A 21,894-nucleotide genomic window follows, 5' to 3' on the forward strand; every position below is an offset into this window, starting at 1 on the left:
AGTCCCTAAAATATTCCAGTCCTCTATTATGTCAACGAAGAATTAATGGTTCTATAGTTGGATATACCGTCAAACATAGTAAAATCAGCTTAAAATGCAGTTTATTCAGCTTAATTACTGCTTGATGAATGGGTAAGTTGAAGGTTTTTAGTATTTTATCATGTTCTCTTTCCCGAAGTTTAGTCGTTATGATTAAGTATTCCTGGTATAATTGCCCACTTTAGACTTTCTTTAGGGGTCTTTGCAACATTCCTTCGGCCCCTGTATTTGCTTCATGTTCTTTGGTGTGTATGTATAATGACGGCCATGCCCCAGCACTAAGGGTAAAGCAGTCAATGCCCCATACCCCCCTCTTTCTATAGGTAAGTAAGTAAGAACAGAACTTGTAGGTTAGGTTAAGTGGGAAATTTGTATCACCATAGTTCTTGTCACATCAAAATTTCCTAATAAAAAAAAAAAATTCCATTAGAAAAACTCCCGTTTTCGAAAATGACATTTTTTCCGTTGCAAATAAATTGTTAGCAATGTATAATTTTTATCAGGAACTTTAGGCGGGATCGTGTTTTATGCTCACGGGAGGTCCTGTCCGTTATTATGCAAAGGCTCCTGTCATCCTACTTTACCTCCATTTTGCTTCGTTTCTTCCATTTTGCTTTCCAACCTCTTTTAACTTATACCTTGTGTGTAACTCAAGGGCTTTATCCTAGTTTCACTAAGGTGGCGAATGGTCTCGCAGGCCCAAGCTTAAATCTCAAATAGAAGGTTTGACCAGGATTTGCTGGCAACATCATCATCATCATCTCCTCCCACGCCTATTGACGTAAAGGGCCTGGGTTTGATTTCATCAGTCGGCTCCATGTTGACTTTTGAAATCAATACTTCTCCTCTCATAATCTCCAATTTCACACTTCTTAGTCCTCAGCTGGCAACACCTGGTAATTGAAGTTCGTACCAATGAGTGGCAAAGGTTAGGCTACCAGTAAACCACTGTTTATTATTATTATTATCATTACTAACCAAGATGAAACCCTATTTGGAAAAGCATGATGCTATAAGCCCAAGGGCTCCAACAGGGAGAAATAGCCCAGTGAGGAAAGGAAACAAGGAAATAAATAAACGATCTAAGAAGTAATGAACAATTGAAATGAAATATCTTTAAAAACATTAATGTTATGGTTTATATTTATCTTAATATCAATAGTACCAGTAGCAGCAATGAAACTTCACCCCCCCCCCCCAATAAAGTAACCTAAAATACCATATCCTTATCTGCCTCCACTCTCACCCCCTTATCTAAACTGAGTGCATTTTGTTCTTAGTTATCAAACGTCTTATCCATATGATGCATTGATAAGGTTACATTGGTATATATTTAAATCTGTAGTGTTGACAGATACTATGGTGTTTGTTATGTAAGAATATAGTGCCCAAGATCAGTATAGGTCTGTTGAAGTGAGTGGAGAGGGGAGCAAAGCCCTCAGTAAGTAAAGACACTGATCTTAGGTTAAGTTAAGAAGAAATGTAAAGTACTGTATCTGTGTTAATAGTGACGGGGCATTGGAAAGTTTTATACCGTAGGGAGATGGAGCAAGTAAATTAATTTTTCCAAGCAAAAATTGTTGCCAAAGTTTGCTTAGACAGAAATCTATTGGCACAAACAGCATTGAGTCGTATCTATGCGCAGTCATCATCATCATCTCCTCCTACACCTATTGATGCAAAGGGCCTCAGTTAGATTTTATCAGTTGTCTCTATCTTGGGATTTTAAATCAATCCTTCTCCATTCATCATCATTTACTTCATGCTTCATAGTCCTCAGCCATGTAGGCCTGGGTCTTCCAACTCTTCTAGTGCCTTGCAGAGCCAAGTTGACAGTTGGGTGAACTAATCTGAGCAGTAATTAGGGGAAAATATATTAAGTTTGATTTCTCTTTGAAATTATTGTGGCTGGGGTAGATTGTAGAACGATGGATGCTCTCGCTATTTAGTCCTAGTGGGTATAACTGGGGGACTCAAGGGGGCCCCATAAGTCCATAGTTAGGACTCCAAAGCAGAGTAGGTTATTTGCGGTTATTTTAGGTTAGGCGATACAATATCTGCAAATACTTCTGTGGTAATTTTGACTAGGGGTTAAAGAGTAATGTAGGGAGGAATGGACCTCAAACCTCTCTTACCCCTCTCTCCTCTCCGTTCCAATAGTAAGGAGGCATCAGTCTAAGTCAGGATAGATTGGGGGATTACCTCAAGCTAGAACTTATTGGTGCGATTCCCTTCCAATGGTTGCCAGGACCTCTGTAACAGTGGACACAGTTTAGCGCACCATAGAGAATGTGGTTAAAACTAGGTTTTTTAAATATTTAACTTAGCCGGTGAATATATAATAGCTGCAACTCTGCGGCTCGACAGAAAACACACTAAAAAAAACTCGCGAGCGATCGCTATGAAGGTTGCGGGTGTGCCCACCAGCACCAACTGTCGGCCAGATACCACTCTTGCATGTAAACAAACCCTTCAATTCTTCTCTGTCGACGTTGACGACAAGACGTATCAATACTCGCTGTAGAACCTGGAGTTTTCTCAACATATTTGGTGAAGTACTTCATTTTGGTTTGAGCTTTCGCAGTGCAGGTGTTTTATCTTCATCTTAAATCTTGAACTCGTTTTTGGATAGATTTAATTTTTGATGACAAGAGAGAGAGTATGGACTTTCTTTAACTTTTAAATGGCCGACCCTTCCCTTAGACGGAAGTGTGTTTTAGGCTTTTAGCAATTATCTTATCACGTTATAAATTAATTATAGATTTTCCTCTCTATATTTTATATCTCAACCGCCTTTATTAGGCCTCTTCGATTAGCTTTCCATTTATAATAAACATCAAAATAAATTTTAATGATTTGTTTATATGCGACCTTTCCTGAGAGTAGGCGGTCCTAACTTGGAAACCGAAGTTAAACAACGTTGAGCCCTTTCAATCGTAAATAACTTTTACAGAGCTAATGATTTAAAACTTATTAAATGAAATATTTTTAGTAAATATTTTATGATAGTTTTTTTTCTTTGAATAGTCTTCGTACTGTTTCAAAGATGAACTAACGTTTAGTTTATTTATGCTACGCAGTTTGCGCTCTATCGTTACGATAGAGAGAGAGAGTATCACGGTTTCACTTTGCAGAAAGAGTAAATCGATTCTGACGTTTTGTTCTTTTTTCTTTCAAAGCTTAAATGTTTTAAAGACTATTTTAAAGGAACTTTTAATTGAAAAACCTTTCAGTTTTTTTTTTCTTTGGTCAAATAACCTGTTTATTGACGAAAGGTAAGTGGGCTCTTCTCTTCGGTGCGAAATCAGAGAGAGAGAGAGAGAGAGAGAGAGAGAGAGAGAGAGAGAGAGAGAGAGAGATAGAGACGGAGAGAGAGAGAGGAGAGAGAACGTTCCGATCTTTATCTCGTCCCAAGCGAGTAACGTTGTTCTCGAGTTACTCTCGTCCCTAGTCTCTGTACGGGGAGAAAGGATAAAACGTTTTTAGTTTTTATTCTCGTCCCAAGGCACTGTACGGTGAGAGATTGAAAACGTAGTTTTGAATGAACTAGTGTTTAGTCTCTTACCCAGCCACTGATTTTTTTTTTTTATCTTAAAATATGTTTACTGTTTTTTGCTGGTATTAATGTGCTTACATTATACGACTGATTTCGCAATTACTGTATAACCTTTTGATAGAGGGTAGAATTGCGTGCTTCAGGTAGAAATCAGTTTTATTCATACCTAATGTGAATTGTTTAAAAAATTCGATTTCAGTGAATTAAGTGCAAAACAGAAAATCGTAGTGATAAAGTGATATTGCGCAAAGTGTTATCAGTGTTGCGACCGAGGGTTCGTCTGTTCGTGCCTGTCGTTCGCCTAGTCCGGGACCTCTTGCAAGCTCCCAAGCCCAGGGGAGAAGTAATGTCGTACGACTTATGGGTTCGAGAGGCCTTGATCAGCGAACAGACGTTCCCTCTATGGTATCAGGTGTATCTTACCAAGATCACCCCTACCATAAGGCGAGAGAGACGATTTTCTCCTCGTCATCCGAAGGCTTTTCGTATAAGAAACCGTGGAACAAGGTTTCGAGGCCCTTTAATTGAAAGTCAGTCCTTTCAGGACAGGACCAGCGTCCTGGTTTTAACCATTAGGACAGCTCTGACCCTATGCAGTCATCGGAAGACTGCTCGCCGCCTAAACAAAAGCGTAACACAGACTCCGAGAGTCTTTTTGTAGGCAAGGTTTTGCAGTCACAGACGTTACCCTCGTCTCTTACCGCAACCATTCCCGTTGATCCTGAATGGGTTGTACGGCAAGTCATGCAGAATAAGCTTGCCTCCCTTATGGAAGACTATTCTGCCGATAAGTCCGTTGAGCCTAGCTGTTTATCTCATCGAGATCCTGGCCTTCAGCCACCCTAACGTTCCTTTGTGCGTCCTGTTGACGTTGGCGTAGCCAAGTCACGTCAGTCAGGTTGTTTAGAACCACACTCGATGCGGTCTCGTGTGGATTTTCAGCCACATTTGGACGTTAGGCCACTTGCTGATGGTCCTGTTGACGTTCAGGACGTTCGGCAACAACCGGAGTTGACTTGTTTTGACGCTGAGCGTCAACCTCCGCATTCTAGAGTTGTTTTGACTGCTCAGACTAGGCGGTCAAAGCAGTCTCGAGTGGACGCTGTGCGTCCTCACGCACCTGTTGTTGTTGACAGTTCACAGACTGTCAAGCAGTTACATGACGTTGCGTCCTGGTCCGCTACTAATGCACCAGTGCGTGTGGACTCTGCTTGTAAAGCATTGCCACCACGGTAGGTCTCTCCCTTGCTTGAGACTCGGCTATTGTCGGACAAGGTTCCTTCAGATGAGGAAGTTGCTGTTCCCCCTCCTACTGATATTCCCTTAAGGACTCTGTCAGACGGAGAGGAGCCTAAAGCTGCTTAGCCCTCTATGGACTTTAAATAAATCATGCTGATTTTTAAGGATCTTTGTCCGGATCTTTTTGTAACTGCTGCTCCTCGTTCGCCTAAACGTCAGAGCTTACACTAGGCCTAGCTACTTCGAAGCCGTTGTTTTATAAGCTAGTGCTCTCTCGCTCTTCTAAGAGAGCTTTACGTTTGCTAGGCGACTGGTTTATCACCAGGAGGAGTTTGGGGGAGACAGCCTTTGCTTTCCCTACTTTTAAGCTGGCTTATAGAGCGAGAGTCTGATATGACACGAGAGAAGTTCTCGGCTTGGGAGTTCCTGCCTCTGCCCAGATAGACTTCTCAAACCTCATAGACTCTCCCTGGCGCCTGGCCATGAGACGCTCCAAGATTTTACAGGTCGACTTCAGAGCTATTTTTGAGCGTTTGAAGTTTTGCTGTACAATTATGTCATGCATAAACAAGGCTTTCAGGGATGGCTCCAATGATCTGACAGCCACGTTCTCTGCAGGAACAAGTCCCTCAGGGATGGCTCCAATGATCTGGCAGCCATGTTCACTGCAGGAGTACGTAAGAGGCAAGTGCGCTCAATGTGTTCATTGTCAAGACAAACTTCACGATGAAGTCTACCAGGCTGTCTTGACAGCATTTATGGAAGGCGACTGGATGGTCTCTCTCGACCTTCAGGAGGCATACTTCCACATTCCTATACACCCGGATTCCCAACCGTTTCTGAGGTTTGTTTACAGGAATGTGGGGTACCAGTTTCGAGCCCTGTGCTTTGGCCTTAGTCCTGCGCCTCTCGTGTTTACGAGGCTCATGAGGAATGTGGCAAAATCCCTCCATCTATCGGGGATCCGAGCCTCCCTGTACTTGGACGACTGGCTTCTCAGAGCATCGTCCAGTCTTCGCTGTCTGCAGGATCTACATTGGACGTTGAGTCTGGCCAGGGAGTTGGGACTTTTGGTCAACCTAAAAGTCCCAACTGATCCCATCCCAGATTATTCTATATTTGGGGATGGAGATTCGCAGTCAAGCCCTGCTCGAAGTCCAACTAATGCTGAAAAGAAAACGTTTATTCAGTCAGGAGTTGGAACAGTCTCGTAGGGACTCTCTCATCCCTGGAGCAGTTTGTCTCACTAGGGAGACTACCCCTTCTGCCTCTCCGGTTCCATCTAGCCTCTCACTGGAACTAGGACAAGACATTAGAGACGGTATCATTCCCAGTCTCCGAACCAGTAAAGGCATGCCTGAAATGGTGGGACAGCAATATCAGTCTGAGAGAGGGACTATCCCTAGCAGTCAAGAACCCAAACCACGTGTTGTCCTCAGACGCGTCGGATTTGGGTTGGGGTGCGACCCTGGACGGTCGGGAATGCTCGGGTCTGTGGACCTCAAGTCAGAAGAGCATGCACATCAACGGCAAGGAGCTATTAGCAGTCCACTTGGCCTTGATGATATTAGAAAGCTTCTTCGAAACTAAGTGGTACAGGTCAACTCAGACAACACCACAACTTTGGCGTACATCTCCAAGCACGGAGGCACACACTCCTTCACGCTGCTCGAGATCGCAAGGGACCTTCTCTTATGGTCAAGAAATCGAGGCATCTCCCTGTTGACGAGATTCATCCAGGGGGACTTGAACGTCTTGGCAGACTGTCTCAGTCGGAGGGGTCAGGTGATACCCACGGAATGGACCCTCCACAAGGACGTGGGCAAGAGTCTTTGGGCTACTTGGGGTCAACCCACCATAGACCTCTTTGCCTCCTCGTTGACCAAAAGGTTACCAATCTATTGCTCTCCAGTCCTAGATACAGAAGCAATCTACATAGATGCGTTTCTACTGGATTGGTCTTTTATGGACTTATATGCATTCTCACCATTCAAGATAGTCAACAAGGTACTGCAGAAGTTCGCCTCTCACGAAGGGACAAGGTTGACGTTGGTTGCTACCCTCTGGTCCGCGAGAGAGTGGTTCACCGAGGTACTTCAATGGCTGGTAGACTTTCCAAGAAGTCTTCCTCTAAGGGTAGATCTGTTATGTCAGCCCCACGTAAAGAATGTCCATCAAAGCCTCCCCGCTCTTCGTCTGACTTCCTTCAGACTATCGAAAGACTCTCAAGAGCTAGAGGCTTTTCGAAGGAGGCAGTCAGTGCGATTGCAAGAGCTAGGAGAGCTTCTACCATTAGAGTATACCAGTCGAAGTGGGAAGTCTTTCGAGACTGGTGCAAGTCAGCATCTGTGTCCTCGTCCAGTACCTCTGTAGCCCAAATCGCAGATTTTCTTTTACATCTGAGAAAGGTTCGCTCCCTTTCAGCTCCCACGATTAAGGGCTACAGGAGCATGTTGGCTTCGGTCTTTCGACATAGAGGCTTAGATCTTTCCAACAATAAAGATCTCCAAGATCTCCTTAAGTCTTTCGAGACCTATAAGGAACGTCGTTTGGCAACTCCTGGATGGAACTTAGACGTGGTCCTAAGGTTCCTCATGTCAGACAGGTTTGAGCCATTACATTCAGCCTCCCTGAAGGATCTCACCCTCAAGACACTTTTCCTAGTGTGCTTGGCTTCGGCTAAAAGGGTCAGTGAACTTCATGCCTTCAGTAAGAACATCGGCTTTTCTACAGAAAAATGCCACTTGTTCACTTCAACTTGGTTTCCTGGCCAAAAATGAACTGCCTTCTCGTCCTTGACCTAAATCTTTTGATATTCCTTGCTTATCAGAGATCGTAGGCAACAAACTGGAAAGAGTATTATGTCCTGTTAGAGCTCTTAAGTTCGATTTAGCCCGTACTAAGTCATTACGAGGTAAATCTGAGGCATTATGGTGCTCAGTTAAGAAACCTTCATTGCCTATGTCAAAGAATGCTTTGTCATATTTTATCAGAATTTTTTAATACGAGAAGCTCATTCTCACTTGAATGAGAAAGACCGATGTTTGCTTAAGGTTAAGACGCACGAAGTTAGAGATATAGCAACGTCCGTGGCCTTCAAGCAAAATAAATCTCTGCAAAGTATTATGGACGCGACTTTTTGGAGAAGCAAGTCGGTATTCGCGTCATTTTACTTGAAAGATGTCCAGACTCTTTACGAGGACTGCTACATACTGGGTCCATTCGTAGCAGCGAGTGCAGTAGTGGGTGAGGGTTCTACCACTACACTTCCCTAATTCCAATATCCTTTTAATCTGTCTCTTGAAATGTTTTTAATATTGTTTTATGGGTTCGGAAGGCTAAGAAGCCTTTCGCATCCTGGTTGATTTGGCGGGTGGTCAAAGTCATTTCTTGAGAGCGCCCAGATTAGGGGTTTGATGAGGTCCTGTTGTATGGGTTGCAGCCCTTGATACTTCAGCTCCTGGGAGTCTTTCAGCATCCTAAGAGGATCGCTGGGCTCCGTGAGGAAGACAGACTTACAAGGCAGAGTAATCGTCTAAGTCAACTTCCTTACCAGGTACCTATATATTTTGGTTTTGTTATATTGATAACTGTCAAAATGACTTAATTAACTCTGGTCTCTACCCACCGCCTTGGGTGTGAATCAGCTATTATATATTCACCGGCTAAGTTAAATATTTAAAAATGATATTTTAATTATAAAATAAATTTTTGAATATACTTACCCGGTGAATATATAAATTAAAGACCCTCCCTTCCTCCCCAATAGAGACGCAGCGGGACGAGAAGAATTGAAGGGTTTGTTTACATGCAAGAGTGGTATCTGGCCGACAGTTGGCGCTGGTGAGCACACCCGCAACCTTCATAGCGATCGCTCGCGAGTTTTTTTGAGTGTGTTTTCTGTTGAGCCGCAGAGTTGCAGCTATTATATATTCACCGGGTAAGTATATTCAAAAATTTATTTTATAATTAAAATATCATTTTTCTGTTGATGTAAATTTAAACCAACCTACCCGGTATGGTAATAGTGAACCAGGCCTTTTAAAGTATTATGTTGGTTGTTTAAGTTTTAACTTGATTCCTGTTGAGACTTTTTAATATCACCTACACATAAATTTTTTTAATTAGGAGATAACCCAATGGAAATGGGGTTTTGGATCCCTCTGGATCAATTTAGTAATTAATTCATGGTTGTTCCGTAACCGAAATACAAACCACGCTATTTACAAAGGGTATTACTTTTAGCATAGCTGAAATGGCGAGCCATTAGAATTTAACGAGGGTGTATTACCCCCGCGCTAGTTAGCGGGGGGGTAGGGGAGTGGTAGCTAGCTACCCCTCCTCCCCCTCACACACAGGTGAATACTCACTTTCACTTTTGGCTCGGACTGTGACAGACGTCTCTGTCTTGGTCCTCGCTTGGCAGCCATTGTCTGTTTTGTCTTTACTTAATCGCTTACTTTTCATTTACTCAATATATATGTAAACATGTTTTTATGTTTGTATATATATTTGAGTATAGAAATAAGTAAGTTTCCTTTTCAGATGTGTGTGTGTAGTGTACGATATCTACGTGGAGGCCTCGGCAGTTAGGCCACCACGGCGTATTTTATGGGTGGCGATCGAGTTTGACTTATGTCTTTCTCTCTCTCTCTCTCTCTTGAGGTCGTTCACCCTTTTACTACGTGTTACTACGCCCTTGTAGCCTAGCTTCCTTTCCGTGTGGGGGGTTGCTACGCCGTACGTTTGTATCAATTAGTTATGAATCTAATTGTAGTTGTTTTTTGTTTTTCAGCTTGTAGAACGATTCCTTTCGGGGTTTTCGTTCTTTCTTTAGTGTTCATTCATTTTTAAATTACATAATTACATAGTTACATAATTATAATTGTTATAATTCTGTTTTGGTTACAGCTCTCCTTCCGCGAGTGTAAGTGGTTGTGAGGGCACGTGCCTGTTGTGTAATTCTTTTTCCTTTCCCTCGGGATTCCTCTTTGGAGCCTTCCCGGGGGAATGAATGTGTACTAATATTATTTGTTTTATTTTTTTACAGTTACCGATCTAGTTCGTTTCTGTAATATAGCAACGGTGTGAGCTGTCTGGTTGAGTCCTGGGGATTCGGCTGTTGCTGCCTCCCCCCTTGTATTTTCATCAGGGGCGTGTCTCCTTCTACTGGTAGTACTCCCGTGTCGACGGACAGCTCTCCAGTTCATTTTAGAACAGTCAGGAGGCTTGCCTCCTTGGGCGGATAACTTTCCTTCCGAGGGAAGTTTTTTCCTGTCCAGGCTTGAGTTTTTCCCCTTTTGGGGGTTCTTCTCTTGCCTTTTTTTCGTGCGACTATGCTCTTGGTGCTGAGCGGTCGCACCTGCAGTTTCGCTCAAGGGGCTGGGCAACTGCAGGAGCTCCTCTTCGGAGGATTGCTCCTTTTAGGTCACTGGCTGACCAGTCTCTTCCACGAAGTGTTTCTCTTTCATTCGCGAGAGAGTACACTCATAGAGACTCCTCTTCGGAGGTTTCTTCTGTTGCTGTTGCTGTTGGCCTCCCTCGCCATAAGGCCCACCGTCCGCCTCGTCGTAAGGGCTTCTCATCTCCCTATAAGGGTGCTTGAGGCTCCTTTTTGGATCTCCGTTTGCAGCCTACAACCCCTTTTTCTCGATCTTCCGCCTTGGTGCAGATGGACAGCAGTCTGATCTCGTCTTCCGACGGGCAACGGTCTTCCCGACGGACAACGGTCTGCCCGACGGACAGCGGTCTTCCGACGGACATCAGTCTCTCGGCGGACAACGATCCCTTCGGGGCAAAGGGTTGCCCCCAGCTCACCACCGATCGCTTGTTGATCCATATCGCCAGCGGTCCTCCTCCCCCACGCGGCAGCGCGTTTCCTCGCCATCGCACTAACGCTTGCGTTCGCCGCCTCGGACTCGCTCTCATCCACCTGCCCCCCCTCACGACCGCTCGCCCGCGCGACCGCTCGCCCGTGCAACCGCGCGACCGCTCGCCCGCGCGACCGCTCGCCCGTGCAACCGCTCGCCCGTGCAACCGCGCGACCGCTCGCCCTTGCAACCGCGCGCCCACACGCCCACGTGCCTGCACGTCTAGGCTCATGCTCTCCAATGTTCGCCCACGCGCGAACCAACGGTTTTTTTTTTTTTTTTTTTTTTTTTTTTTTTTTTTTTTTTTTTTTTTTTTTTTTTTTCTTCTCCCCATCGCGCAGACGGATGGTGTTCCGTCGCGCGAACCTACAGTGTTTCTTCGCACAAATGTCGGCTTATTTCTTGCAGTATCCATTGCTCGTCTATGGGTTATCGCTCGCCGACCACCAGGAATTCCCGTTGCGCGAGCTCCAGGGCAATTGCGACCACGATTCCCAATGGGGTTTTCGCAGCATGACCAGCCTGGCGAGTTCTTCTGGAGCGTATTTCCAGAACACTGCCTCACCCCGTAAACACAGAGCATGGCACTTGCAAGAATAGGAGAAACTTAAGGGAGATCTGAGCAACACTCCTCTATTCCTGAACCTGGGTTAGCCCTTCCCCGTCATTCCCTGGAAGGATTTTTGGCGGGGGGGGCTTTCCGTTCGAGATTTCTCCATCGGACAAGGGGTGACTGCTTACCTCATCCTCTGGGAGCTTACCAGGTTCTTTCCCTCCTCGGTTACGGCCCGAGGTTTGGTTCAAGGAAGCTACAGGAAGATCAAGGGTACTTTCCTCCTCTCGAGCTCAGGCACCTTGGTCTTTCGTCGTTAAGTATCTAATTTGCGGACAAGCTCGATGTTGTACCATCTGGACGCGCTGACTGAGGGCTTCCTTCGGGTGTCTCATCTGTGGAGGTCAACGACCTCAGACACCCTTCCATCCTTGAGAAGAGTTTGTTTGTGCCCAAGGACAGAGACTTAGACAGCTGCTGTGCGGAATAAATCGACTTCCGGTTTCACTCCTCCAAGGCGCTTTCTTCCAGACTCTGCAGGGCTCCAGCGCCCTTTTCTTTCAACCACGTCGGCCTAAGTTATCGGCTACGACAACTGGGACAAGGTGTCCAATTGCAGTTTCCTCCTGTCAGGAACAGATGGCACGGGAGACTCCCCCGGGGGGGCATAGTCCTAAAAGGAGTTCACGAACTCTAGGATTGCAGGTTTTTCGCTGGGAGGATGCTTAAGGTTACTCATCCGAATGACAGCTTCCCGATGCCCATTCCCGCACAATCTCTGTGAGTAGCCAAGGATATCGCGCCTGCCGTCTCTGTCAGCGAATTCAGTGTCTCTGAACCTCTATGCCATAGCGTCAGCAGAGTTGCCCGGTTGGGCAGAATGATCCATACCTTAGGCGAAGGTCTTCCTTAGGATCATCGACGGCTTCACCCCCGGCCCCCTCAGTCGATCCTTTCTTGTAGGGAAGGATCTGAGAGGGGATGTCCATAGTCGACCTCTCAGCCCCGATCAAGTTTGTCGAACAAACTTCGGCCAGCGTAGACCAGCAGAATCGATCAGACTGGTAATGAGGCGACAGGACTCCTTAAATCCTGGATCGGAAGGACGGGTACTTTCAGTTTCCATTCCATCCATCTTCAGCCTAGACTGCAAGTATTCCTGCTTATGATGCAGTGTGGCTATCCCGCCGTGGCATAGCAGGTTTGTTTCCCCAGAGAACTCTCCCTGCCTTCCTCTTGGCCGCTCAGGTGCAGGCTTCCGCCTCCTCTGCTGTTTGGAGGGCTGGTCAACTCCGGTAGGCTCGGGTTTCGACCTTCTTCAGTGCTGGGACAAGCTTCCGGATGCTTACCATGAGTGTGGGCTCATGGTATTTTGCTTGGAGCCTTCTCTTCCTCTGCCTCAACATCTGGAGTATCTGGCCATGATATTGAGTCAACCGCCTTACCACATTGGAAACCCCGTTTCTCGTCCGTCCAGCGAGGTTAAGCAACGTCGCTACTTGGATGGGTGACCACCTGGGGACGCCAGATTCTGTTACCACATCCTCCGAGCCTTCCTTTCGGTTGACTGTGGCAAGACTGAGGAGAGTCGCAGTACCTGTTCTCAGTCAAGCAGAGCTTTCAGCCCTACCTTGGAACGTTTCCTAGTTCTTCTTTCCTCATTAACCCGTCTATAGTCCGAACGGTCGCCTCAGGATAAGTTCCATGTGGGGCGATCCAAGTTCCGGTGGCTTCAGGCAATGTTTAACCGGACTCCCTGGCCCTATGGGACCAGCGGAACTATTAGACCTGCAATGGGTGTTGACCTATGGAGCCTCTTGATGGTAGTGGATATTCTCGTCCTTTCCCCACATTCTTGATGCGGTTCTCGGACTCGTCAAAGGAAAGGGGAGGGGCATGTTCCGGTCCAGGCCTATGGTCAAGACCTGAAGGATACCTCTCCATCATTCAGGCAGGCTTAGGGGCCTTAGTCTGGCCCCTCTTCAGATCCTACAGCTCCTGCCGAGTCGCCCCGTTGCGCGTCGACTTCATTCTAACCAGCAGGGGACGCATTTTCACACCTTCACATCTTGCAGTAGAGATACCGGGATGATTGAGATTCTCTCAATACCACCATCGGCTCTCTCATTCCAGGCAGGGAAATGTTTCTCTCAGACTATCCGAGCAAGAGCCTCATAGAGAGAGTGTACCTAGGGGTCTTTGACCTTGGGTAACCAGCAAGTGCTGGTCTGGGGGACCTGATCGCGACAGCTTGGAACCTCAAGCTTCCGCTAGTCTTCCCCCCAGTCTCAGACCCCGAGACACTGGCAAGATGCATTCCGGTGATGGTGGGACAACTTCGACGCCTGCGTCTTCCCTCCTTTTTGTCTGCGGACAATGGGCCTCAACAAGACCAGGTTGTCTGTCAACCTTTCAATGGGAGAGCTCCACTGGGACTATGCGCAGAACGGTTTCTGGACCCTCTGCTTCCCCTAACGGAACTCCCGGGAGAGCTTCTCCCACGACGCAGACTACTCAAGCAACCATACTGCGACATCTCTCCCGAACCGGGGCGTCGCTTCGGCTTCATGCCTGGAGACACTACGCTTCCTCCTCTAGAAGAGACAACCCGCTACAGTCGCGGTACGGAGGTCGCTTCATCTGCGATAGTCATCCACAGGGGTCTCCCAGGCAAAGTGAAGAGTCTAAGGTGGTTGGTGCTGTGGGAGATATACCTCTTCCCTTGAGGCCTCTTCTCCAGCAATAACGGTCTTATTGCCTTTCGGCGGGAGGAAACTCCTTTCCGCTCTCGGCAATGAAGCCTGTCGCTCAGCCTTTCCCTGACCTTCAGGCTTAAAGGAATAACTTTTTCCTGCCCGCTGGATCTATCCTCGCTCATGCGAAGCTTCGATCGTCCCTGCCCTAGTCGGAGGAAGACCTCCAACTTGGAGCATGGCTCGGACTTTTAGTCCTTTAAGAGATCTTCTCTAGACCCTTTTACAACAGGCCTCGGATTGTATTCCGCCTTGGGTCTTCTGCTCACTCTGGCCACGGCCAGTGTGTAAGCAATCTTCTTGGTCTCTTACTACTCCCCCCTTTCTAAGGAAGAGGGGAAAGCAACATTCAGGCTCGCTCCTGAGTTGTTGGCTAGACTCAGAATCTGAGGGTCCCGGCCCTTCGGTCCGATTCATTCAAGATTTCGAGTCTCCATTCTGTGTCTGATGTCCCAAGACCTTCTCTTTCTTGCCAGTAAGGAATCGAGAGGTTAGCGCTGGGAACAGCTGCAGTTTGTCCTCAGTTGCAGCCGATTTGGGAACACAAGGAGGACATGGGGGGAGAGTCACCAGTATACCTCTTCAGCCCGGACTCAAGGACATTCATCTCGACCTGTCTTCAGACCCTCCCCCGTCACGTCGCCCTACAGCACGATGTTGGATACATCGCAACGTCCCTCGCCTTCGAGTAATACTACTCTGTGACGCAGGTGCTACAAGCTGGAGTCTGGAAGCGTCTGATGACCTTCGCAGCCCGCTTCCTGCAGGGCGTGACCCACAGGAGTCTCGATACGTTTTCTATCGCTCTGTGGTGGCTACACAACAGCTGGTCTAACCTCAGGCTCCTTTTTGGACAGGTAGCAGAAGGTTGAGGGCATTGTTATCAGGTTTTAGTCTGCATGAACGAAAGAAGTATGTCTGGCCCTTACTTCTTTCTTCATCATCCCCTCTACGGGGAAGCAGCATCCTGGTCTCTGCATAGCTGACCTCGAACCTCTGCAGGTAAACCATGCTTCCTTGTGTTCCGAGTATTGAGTCAATACTGTCGCGTCCCCCATACCCTGACGAGGTGGTATTGGGAACGTCCTAACCCAGAGTTCCTTCTGGAACTCCAGGTCAACTGCCTAGGACGAGTCACACTTCTTCCTTCACACACAAGCTTACGTAGGCCACATGGTTCCTTGCGGAGCAAGGAACTTGTGAGGTGCAGGGACTCCTTTTCTCGAGTGCGACTCACTCGGATTCTGAGTCCCCGGGTAAAGCCAAAGCCAGTATGGCTGGGGACTTTCCACCCTTCCTAAGGGATAAGTCACCCTTTGTAAATAGCGTGGTTTGTATTTCGGTTATGGAACAATGACAAATTCGAAGATAATTTGTATTTTTCCTAACCATACAAGCCTTAGCTATTTACACATATTTGCCCGCCAGCCCTGTCCCCCAAGTCAAGTCCTACCTCTAAGTGAAAGTGAGTATTCACCTGTGTGTGAGGGGGAGGAGGGGTAGCTAGCTACCACTCCCCTACCCCCCCCCGCTAACTAGCGCGGGGGTAATACACCCTCGTTAAATTCTAATGGCTCGCCATTTCAGCTACGCTAAAAGTAATACCCTTTGTAAATAGCTAAGGTTTGTATGGTTAGGAAAAATACAAATTATCTTCGAATTTGTCATTTTTGTTTAATTGTTAGCACAATATAAAATTTAATGTTGACGTCAGTTATTGTACATTAGTACCCCTTTATATGTTATGTAGGTTCAACGTACCCTACACCAGTTCCAAATTTATACTGCTCTCCTTAAATATTAAATACTGAATTAAAATCCAACTCACTTCATTTTAGCCCACTTTGCATCAGTTTCTAAGTTATGAAATTTATTAAGTACTCTACTGCACTGTACGATGCTTCACGGGGCAGCTTATTAGTGTAAGTACTGTATCTGGTTTTATAAAAGGATAGCAGGTTGTAAGTGCTTTTTGTGTTAAGTAAATGTACAATACTGTATAGGGAACCTTTTAAGTCACCTTATAGGGCGAAAATCTAACCTATGTCGAAAAGCCTGTGTGGCAATTCTGAGAGAGGCAGTTTGAAACTTGATTTTGTGGATTTCAAGTGAGTTGTGCTTCAGGAAAGACAGAAAAGTATTTTTTAAAACCCTTGAGAATCAGGTTGCAAAATAAGAGTACTTTATGCGGTTCAAGTGAGCTGTTGGTAACAAGGATAAGTGTAAGAAAATGAAAGTAAAAACATGAAAGTGTGAGAAGATAGCTTCTACCTGGCAAGAAGGCACTTGAAACCTTGTGACAAAGTCTGACCTTGATTGCAGGGTGTGGCTATAAGATTTTATTACACTCTGGCATCAGAATTCAACATCACAGGGCATCAAAATTCTACCTGTTCACAATACTTGAGTGCAGAATTAATGACTACATGCAAAATGCCCATTGTTCTGGCATAAATACAAACCTTTGTCATTTACATAGACGAGATAACAGCAGAGCTGGAACACACAGCAGTTGAAATTTTATAACAAGGTGTAAACAACTGGTCTATAGATACCAACTGGGAGTGGGGGAGCTGCTCTCCCCTCCGCTTGCTCATTCACTGAGTACTGTGGTCACTTTGATATCAGTTGTTAGTGGGAAGAGATTTTCTCGCTGGCTGAAAATTTTGGCAGACTTTCTAACACTTTTTCTTTCTTTTCAGCGTAATAGAGATATCTGATCTTCTGTAGGAATGCCTGCGGAGATACAGAAGAGTCGGGGGGTCAAAACTGTGGCACCTTCATGAGCTGAAAGGAACCTCACCTTTTGTGCCCTGCCTGCAGAGGACATTCCTGCAGCCAGGTCTCCTCTTGTGCTGAATATCAGGATTGGTCACCCCTCCCAGTGGGTAGTGTATGGCAGGAGGAGGGAGAAGTCTAAAAGGGGCTTTTTGCCTCCAGGGTAATCTTCGAAGTTGAAAAGATCCAGACTTCTTCCTCTGACCTTTAGGGCAAACCTCAAGGCAAGAAGACTTTATCCTTTTCCCATAGCAAAATGGAAGGGCCTCCACCCTGTGGGGAGTCTTCTCAATCTGTCCAGATGGATGACGACTTACATTTTTTGTGGTCCTTCTTCCAAGCAGAGTTTGCTGGAGGTGCTGGCTTTGAGGGTTTCACAGGAGAGTGTTGCTACTCCCCCAAGAGATGTCATCAGCTCTTCTCCCTTCAAGGCTCAGAGGAGGGAGTCCCTCCTCACTATGCTCTTGCCCCCAAAGCAGTCCACCTCTGCTGTTGTCTCTTGACGACCTACTGAAACTGCCGAAACCTCTCCCAAGGACCTTGGTGTTGGCGAACCTGCTTCTCAGCTTGCGAGTAGGTACAGTTCTATTTGCCTTCACCTGAGTGCACACTTGCTCACTTATAGGCATAAACTTTTAATCAATCAATCAATTACCTATAGGCACCTCAAGATTATTCCACTGTGAAGGATCGCAAGAGAAGAAAATTTGATTATACTTCCCCTTTGCAGTATACTCGTAGGGTACTTCATCAACCTTTGCCTAACCTCTCTTCTCTGGACTCTGAGGAAGTACAGTATGACATACCTCAACCTAGCGTGCTTCACTCACACGCTACTCACCCACACACTACTTGCCCAGACGCGTCTCGCATAGACATGAATCGCCCACACATGCATCACCTAGACACACATCGCCCAGACAAGCACCACCCAAATGCCTATTGCCCAAACATGCATTGCCTTGACGCATTTCCCTGATGCTCGCCCTTTCCAGACACGTCTCCCCAACCCTCGCTCTTTCCAGACACATCTCCCCAATGTTCTCTCTTTCCAGACACATCTTCCTGAGTGTACACGAGGTACAATAGCAGTGCTCCTGTTCCAAGAGCTTGACCTTGCACCTATATGGCTCAAGGGTAGGTGACGACGCGATCGAAGAAGATGAGACATCTCCCTAAGGCGACCATTGTCCACATACTCATTTGGGTTCTCTTGTCACTCAGGGAAATAACACTGGTTGACACATTGATTGTCTCCAATCGAAATTGACTTGACCTCTCGCTCTCCCTCTTGAGCAGGACTCAAACCCCAATCCGGCAAATCACCATGCAGGGTCGTTTCCAATAAAAATGTCCAGGCTATGCTATAGAAGGACGCTCTCCAAGAGGTCGACGACAGCTCCCTAAGCTTTTACAGTTGACTTTTTTGTCAAAAAGGCACTTGGAGGCTGGAGACCAGTCATAAACCGGTCAGTTGTGTTATATATATTGTTCAAGATAGAGAATGCAGCCACAATCAGGCAAGTGATCAGCTCTTTGGACTTCAAGATGACAGCTGATCTCAAGGACGCATACTTCCAGATCCCAGTCCATCCTGCCTCCAGTAAATAGCTTCGTTTCGTCGTGGTCAGCAAAGTATACCAGTTCTGGGTGCTTGCTTTGGGCTTTTGACCTGGTCCTTGTATCGACTGTGAGGAGAGAAAGACCGTGCACTCCAGTTGTTAAGACTATGCAGACAACTCTCCGGGCTTCTCCAGCTGCCTCATTCTGGTCAAAAACTCCTCAAGGGATTGGAAACCAGTGATAGATGTGCCAGCTTTGAACTAGTTTGTTCATCAGACTCAGTTTAGGATGTAAATGTCCAGCACAGTCAGACAGGCCATAAGTAGGAACAATTTCATGGTCATAGGAAGCCAAATGTTTCATTTCAAGTTACTTTGCTTCGGGCTGTACATTAGGAGACGACGATGCCACAGGATGGCGAGAAGGCTCGTCAACCGCAGGAGGCAGTTTGAAGGGCGAAAGGAGAACCTTGCAAATGTCCAGGACAGTTGGCAATAGGCGAAGGATCCCCTTAGCCCCACGTTGAAGGAAACACAGAAGCGCTTCCTATAAAGGGGAAGCAGAAATCTCCAAGGACGGCCAATCCTGCAATACATCTGAAAGAGAGAAGGGCACCTTAATTTCAAGAGAAGGTACTTCGCTAGGGAAAGCAACAACTTCCCCAAGTTTGAGAGATTGCCAGAAGTTAGAGGGACTGCGCTCCTACTTGCTCGTTCCCCAGAGGAAGACGGGCGAGGAAGAGCTTCGGAAAGAGGTATAGGAGAGCACAAAGAAGAAGAGGGAAACTCACGATCTCTTTGCCTCCGAGTTAGACTCTGAGTGAGAGCAATCACGCTTAGCCCTCCTCTTCCTGTGTCACCCAAACTTCTTCCATTGCGAAGCAGACCACTCCCTACACTCGCGAAAGAGAAAGATGATCGTAATTGTAAACAGTAATGTTTGTTAATGTCTGTAGCTAAACCTTAAACTGCTCTCTACCAGCCAAAAAGAAAGTGACCAGATCACCATCCCATGAGTATATATATATAGGAGGCTAGTACCCCTAGCCAGCTCCTACCTAGTGTCTGGGCTATTTGCTGAAAGAATATCCATTAGTGAATAGGTCCAGGTTTGTATTAGTTAGGGAAAAATATAAATTTTCTACGAATGTCATGTTTCAATTCAAGTTACTTTGCTTCGGGCTGTCCAGTCCCAAGGTATTCACACAGGTACAGTATACACATTGGTGTCAGCATGAGTTCATGCCAACAGGATACATCTGGTCAGGTACTGTATTTGGATGACTGGCTAATGCTAGCAGACTCAGAGTCCCAACTTTGTTATTATCAGGACAGGCACCTCTTATTTTGTCACAATATGAAGATTGTGATAATTAGGAGAAATTCAACCTTTCTCTCACACAGAGAATGATATACCGGAGCATGGACATAAATACGGTAGCTGGAAAAGTCTATCCATCCATGACAGGATAACCCAGGTAAAGGAACCAGTTCATCCCTTCCTTGTCAGGCAGAGGTACCAGCAAAGCAATGGTTACAGCTCCTAGGTCACATGATCTTGCTGGAAAAGCTTGTTCTGCATGGTCACCTCCACCAGCAATTGTTGCTGTGGTGTCTAAAAAGATACTAGTCACAAGCCACAGGTTCCGTGCAAGCTCTAGTTCCAGTTAAGAAAGACACTAGATACAGTATGATCTTCTCTGGTGGCTAAGTGATGAGATTTTGCTACGGGGTTCTCCCTAAGAGTGCCCCTCTCCAGATCTTTTGTTCACAGATGCGTCAAGGAAAGAGTGGGGTCCCCATATCAAAAACCATCTGACATTGGGACTGTGGTGGCCACAAGACAAGACCTTTTACATCAGCATATTGGAGTTGAAGGCAGCCTATCAAGTTCTTGAGCACTTACAGTTGTTGGTAACTGGCCACTTGGTTACACTGATGAACGACAATGCAACCTTAGTGGCATATGTCAACAAGGAAGGTGGCACAGTATCACAGCTTCTCTGCCATCCAGCTGTCTTGATACATGACTGAGCCATCCACTGTGTGATACTTTTTTGAACCTAGGTCATTATTATTATCATTATAATTAGCAAAGTTACAACCCTAGGTGGAAAAGTAGGATGCTATAAGCCCAAGGGCTCCAAGAGGAAAAATTAGCCCAGTGAGGAAAGCAAATAAGGAAATGAATAAACTAACAAAGTAATAAACAATCGAATTAAAATATTTTAAGAACAGTAACAACATTAAATTAAATATTTCATATATAAACTATAAAAACAGAATGGTCTTTGTATCTCCTATTAGTGACGAGGCTAATGACTTTGTGGGGTTCTCCAATGGTAGATATGTTTGCCAGAAGTCTCAACAACAAATTACCACACTACTGTTTACCATTGGCTACCTGGCAGCAGCACTCGAGGAAATATTCCAGTACTCCTGGGATGGCTTCATTGTCTATGCTTTTCCACCATTCTACCTTCTTTGAAGGTTGTTGAACAAGTTTCTGACATCCCACAATCTGAAGTTGATCCTGATAGCCCCGAAAGGCCGCAATCAGAATGATATTTGGACCTTCTGCTTCTGCTAGTGAAAACACTGAGAAAACTGCCGCATTAGCACAGCCCACTCCCTTACCCCACCCGCAGATGTTCCAAACCTCTGTGAAGTCCCTATCACTTCATAACTAGAGGTTATCCAGCACTTCCTCTGAGAGAGGCTTTTTGCACCAAGCTGTTTGAGGCATCTCTAGATACCTCAGGATCTCCTCTGCAGATGTGTTTCAGGCAGATTGGCCCCTATTTTGTGGTTAGTGCTGTGCACGGGTACTTCTCTCGGAGCCTCTACTCCACTCATAGCAGACTTCTAATTGTACCTTCAAAGGGAAAAGTGTCTCAGTATCTGGGGTAAAAGGCTATCATGTCAGGTACTGAAACTGAGAGGAATGACTATTTCTTCATGGGAATCGTCCATACTCATTAAAAGCATGGAACAATCTCTTTTTGGCTACAGGGGACTATCAGGAAAGCCTAAGCCCTAGTTCCCTTTATGCATCAGACCAAGTGATGGTGCAAGCTCATGAGATCAGGGGAGTGGTGCTATTCTCGCTTTCTAAAGAAGTCTTTCAGTGTCTCAGGTGCTAGATGCTGGCTGGAGTATGGAAGCGTCTGACCACCGTTACTGTGCTGTATTTGCGGAAATGTGTAATGACCTTAGCCCCCTTGCAGAACTAAAAGTATCATGTCTAAGATACCTGTTACTGTATAAGTCTACGATGTGAGTAAGAATAACCGGCCCTTTTTCCTCTCTTCTTCCCCTCCCTTGGAGCACAGTGATAGGAACCCCATTGAGCCAATCATTAGTACAGGTAAGTACATCTCATAGCTGGGAGCATTTCTGTTACCTCTAATATACAGTAGAGGTGTTCATTCCACCATCCACCATACAAGGAGGAGGATGGATAGATACAGGTAAACCCATTGATCTGTATACACCTTGTCTAACAAACCCAGTGATCTAAAGAGGCACTTTTTCTTGGATATCA

The 21,894-nt window shown here is 46.0% G+C and overlaps 1 protein-coding gene across 1 annotated transcript in view; it reads left to right on the top strand.

Moving 5' to 3' along the window:
* Positions 1-21,894, top strand: part of LOC137654728 (gastrula zinc finger protein XlCGF52.1-like) — a 41,295-nt gene that overhangs the window by 19 nt on the left and 19,382 nt on the right. The window contains exon 1 of the mRNA XM_068388632.1: positions 1-132. This exon is cut by the window's left edge and continues 19 nt beyond it. The gene's annotated coding sequence lies outside the window, so the exon portion shown is untranslated. The remainder of the gene's footprint in view (positions 133-21,894) is intronic.

Source organism: Palaemon carinicauda, chromosome 15 (assembly GCF_036898095.1).
Source record: "Palaemon carinicauda isolate YSFRI2023 chromosome 15, ASM3689809v2, whole genome shotgun sequence".
Lineage (NCBI taxonomy): Eukaryota > Metazoa > Arthropoda > Malacostraca > Decapoda > Palaemonidae > Palaemon > Palaemon carinicauda.